General features: G+C 37.2%; 1 pseudogene; it reads left to right on the top strand.

The window, feature by feature from the left end:
* Window positions 1–545: 545 nt before the first annotated feature.
* LOC115868557 lies at window positions 546–2,200 on the top strand (annotated as a pseudogene).
* Window positions 2,201–4,814: the final 2,614 nt, after the last annotated feature.

The following is a 4,814-nucleotide window of genomic DNA, read 5'->3' as shown; positions in this document are numbered from 1 at the left end:
TGTGATCTTTTCAATAAGACAGTTAATGTCATCTACTCGATAGTTTCTAGTTCACAAAAATGTTTTCCTGCTCTTTCAAAGTGTCAGAAATATTTTATGTAGGACTCTCAAGCTTAATATTCAAATTAATATAAAAAATAACAGCTAATAATACTCTCAAACCTAACAAAAACAAGAGAGTCTAATCTTAACCCTGTGATGTTTGTTTTTCTCATTTTTATTAAAATTCATCTGACCAGATCATGACATCTTCTTTAACTTATTTTAATCTAGATGAAAGTTTTCTCCCACTTTAATAAAAAATTCCTATTGTGATCTTTTTCAGAGTAATAAGCAGTGGTAGCCAGGCACCATGTAGTTCTTCTGTTCTCAAGGTCACAGATAGTGGAACTCACATAGTCTTTTGTGTTTTTTTGGACTATTGTCTTTGATTTTCTTCATTCTTCTTTGCTCCAGACAGGAAAAGACCAATAGTTAGTTGGACCTTAGCAGATTCTGAAGTCTTGCTTTAGTCTTCAAATTAATGCTGAATAACTACCTTTAAAATGGCAAGTATTGATTTCCACCAGGCAGGCAGCTCAGCTTTCACGTATCTTGGACTTAGTTGGCAGCACAGCCCCTAAACTCCAGTCTTTAATCCTGCCTTAAGTGAAGAAACCTAAACTGCAGGAGACTTCGTCCTCTCCAAAGGAAGAAAAAGAACAGCAGGAAGCAACTGGACATATTGATGAAGTACAAAAAGAGACAGACTTAACAAGTCAGTGAGGAAATTTTGAAAGTTAACAGAAACATAACAAACTCTGCCAACCATTCTTTCAGAAGAGGTCAGAATTGATCACCAAAATCCCAAATGTGGGGGTAGCAACATGTGTCAACCACTCACAAGTGCCTGCATAGCTTGGGGAAGAGGATGAAGAGGCACTGTATTATTTGACCAGAGTTGAAGTAACAGAATTTGAAGAAAATTCTTACTTCTAAAACAAAGAATTTCAAAAGAAAATGAAGAATTTCATCTGAATGAGAGTGGTAATCCATCTCCAACATCAATGGAAATCTGGAAAGGAACTGATGAAATGTTCAAGTCAACCATAGAACAAAGCCAGCAGGAAGAGGCAGCATGGAGAACCAGGGAGTTTCTTTGCCTGGTTTATTGAACACTGATGCAGGTGCAGATGAGTTAGGAGAAGTCATCAAAAATGATATATGATGTATGAATTGTAACAAGAGATGTTAGAGGTCCCAATAAAATGATAATTAAAAGAGAAGAAAAGATGGTATTTGGTCAAATCCATTACAGTGCTGTTTGGATATAGATGATGAAACAGGTGAAGGAGATGAGGACTTATCAATGTGAATGAGGGGGAGCGTGGAGTGGAGATCCAACGCCCATCTGGAGACAATTGGACATCCCCTTACAGAGGGCTCACAAGGAAGAGTCACCTGACCCCTTGAGTCAGGATACAGTATAGCACCGAAGAAACGTACAACTTTCCTCTAGTTCTTTAATATTTCTTCCACTCCACTATCATGACCCCAATTCTACCTTACAAATCTGGTTAGACCAGAACATATACATGGGTACAGATAAGAGCTCAAAACACAGGGAATCCAGGACAGATAAATCCCTCAGGACCAATAATGAGTACCGATACTGGAGGGGAAGGGGAAGGTGGGGGGAGAAAGGGGGAGCTGATCACAATGATCTACATATAACCCTCTCCCAGGAGGACAAACAACAGAAAAGCAGGTGAAGGGAGACACTGGTCAGTGTAAGACATGGAAAAAAATGTATAAATTATCAAGGGTTCATGAGGGAGGTGGGGGGGATGAACTGATAACAAGGACTCTAAGTAGAAAGAAAATGTTTTGAAAATGATGATGGCTCATGGATTAGAAGGCTTAACATAGTAAAGATGACAATCCTACCTAAAGCACTTTACAAGTTCAATGCTATACCAATTCAAAAACCATCAACCTTCTTCAAAGAATTGGAAAAATGATGATGGCAACATATGTACAAATGTGCTTGACACAATGGATGTATGGATTGTGATGAGTTGTACGAGCCCCAAATAAAGTGATTATTTTTTTTAAAGATGATGATAAAGACGGTTTAGAAGACACTGATGAAGAAAAGGATGAAGATGATGGGGAAGGTAAAGATGATGATGGAGAGGAGGATGAAGGAAAAGATGACTAATAGAACACTGATGGAGTCCAACCTTCCTTTTTAAAATTCTCTTCATTTTCTGGTAGCAAGTTGCAGTCTTTTGTGTTTTTCCTATTATGCTCAGAAGTCCTATTTTTGAGGTCTCTTCTCTATGCCATGGTTCTCAACCTATAGGGGGTGGGGGCGGGGATGGCTTGAGCGAAATACAGTGGTAAAGAATCTCTACCCCTTTGTGTTCCAAATTATTTTTTTTATCCTTTCCTGTCTCAATAAAACTATGGAATCAACACACCATCGTGCTCTGTGGGAAAACAGAAAACCCTCTGCCCCCTGGGATCTGTTGGCAGCTGGAGGGCACTCGGCCCGTGTAGAGGTGCATCGAATTCTAGCTTCTTTCCTCCTCTGTAGATTGGGCTCAGAGATTACAGTGTCTCTATGTAAATATGGACAGTTAGCATAGACCCACATGCGTCTTTCTACTTTCTCCTTAAAAAAAAAAAAAGGAAAAACACTTTAAAAGGGGGTGGTGGTGGTTACAGAAGGTCAGCAGAGGGTGGTTTTGAGATGGTTGGGTGGGTTCAATGTGCATTTTGACAATGTGGCTTTTCTTTAGCATGTTTAAGGGTGATGTTTAACGGACATCCTTGCAATTTAAGATGACACTTTTAGAATAAAATTCTCTTATAATGATGACCTGAGCCCAGCCACTGGATGGAAGAATCAGCAGAACCAGAAGGATCGTCTTGTGAATTGACATTCTCTTTTGTAATTTTGTTCCCGTTTACTTTTAATTAAATGCTCATTAAAAAATTTTTTTTTGTTTCACTGGAAAGAAAAGATGCTCAATTTTAAATGTTAAAAGTGTACAAGTTGCTTTGATACAATAAAACTACATGTGTATACACACACACACACACACACACACACGCGCCAAAAAATATAAATATACATTTTGGGCATAAAAAAGATTTCATAAAACACTAACAATTTCTTCTAACATACTAAAGTCAACATAGCACCAACTCAGCAGTGATAGTTACTATAATAGCTGAAGAAAGTGAAATCTCATTTTCTTTCCTTTGAAGGGAAACATTCCTATTTTATTTCAGATAACTTAAGTAGCAATGCCTCTATAACATTTCAACATGATTTATGTTAATTTATTTAAACATAATTAATTTCAAAATCACTTAAAGGTTTATAAGTAAATGCCATAGACTTTCGTGCATACAAATATGCATATATATTAATGATTTTTTCATGGAAACATCCATAATGGTATCAATAACTGTAAAGTACAAATTTACCCTCTTTTAAATCAATGCCAGGTCATTAAAGCCCCTATCTTTCACCTAAATAAAGGACTATTTCTCCCAGCTGGTCTATTTCCACTCTGCACTTCTGCTAATTCAATCTACTAATCTATACTTCCTCTAGTTTCCCTTCACACTTATAATAAAATCTAAATGCTTCATCATTTATGACTGAATGTCTAAAATGTGATCTGGTACTTGCCTGCCTTTCCAACTTCATCTGATGCCACTCACTTCCACCTCCCATCATGCGAATCTCTTTGCTCAATAAAAAAAAATAAACTATTTTCTAATCCTGGACTTACCATCAACTGTAACTCTTTCATGAACACCTTTTCTCATCTTACTGTTTAAATGCCATCCCCTCCAAGGAGTATGCTGTCCAAATACCTCAAGTAACTCTCATTTATATTCAATACAATCTGCTATAGTTTTATTTCATCACACCTGATCTCTAAACAATGTAAATCAAATTAAACAGCATATACACATAAGTAACTATCACTTTATGGGACAAATATTTATTTGGTTAACTGACCAACAAAGACTGCTATTTATTCCTCCTACAGAGATAGAAGTTTCTTCAAGCCATATATGCTTCCTACAATTAATTAACTTTGCAATTTTTAAGAGTCTTTGAAGTTACTATTCATTCACTTATCACTTAACAATTCCTGATAACAGGGAGCTAACAATAACGAGTACAAGAAAGAAGAAAGTGTTCTCCTGAATTGTAAGCTATGTGAATTATAAGACAATAAAACAGTTTTTAAAATTCCTGATAACAAGATGTACCCAAAGTTTTTTGCTTCTTGTTTTACCAATTGTCAGATTCTATGATTACAATCAAGAACCTCCTTTAGAAGTACAGGCTAATAACTACTACTTGATTAAATAGCATTTTACTGAAGAAACAACGCTAATGGCTAACAAAATTTTACCCATCTGCAGGCACAGTGGATTATTTAAGGTGGCCTTTCTAGCCAACGTCTCTAACTCCCACCAAACTACCTTTCCCTGCATGGGTCTAGTAAGAAGGTAGATGACGAGATTGATAGGATTCACCTGTGGGTAACTGAGAACAGGACTCCCTGAAGTGGCATCCTGTGTATAAAATGATCCCGCTGAGGAGGAGGAGAAGGGGTGGGGATCTCATTACCATTAAGACCTAAGAGTGGAGTATGTTCTCTGAGCCAGAGATCTATGCATAGTGAACCTCCAAGATCCAGATGACACACTATTAAAGTAGCAGCAACAGAACCAGGAGCCACAGCATGGAACAGATTGGAACAGAGTGATGGATTTCCCTAGCTATGAAGCAAGTTAGATCC

This window comes from Echinops telfairi, unplaced genomic scaffold (genome assembly GCF_000313985.2).
Source record: "Echinops telfairi isolate 266 unplaced genomic scaffold, ASM31398v2 ScPeMD7_12;HRSCAF=54, whole genome shotgun sequence".
NCBI classification, from domain to species: Eukaryota; Metazoa; Chordata; class Mammalia; order Afrosoricida; family Tenrecidae; genus Echinops; species Echinops telfairi.
Note: the sequence above shows the minus strand (reverse complement) of the source record. Positions and strands in the feature narration are given on the sequence as shown.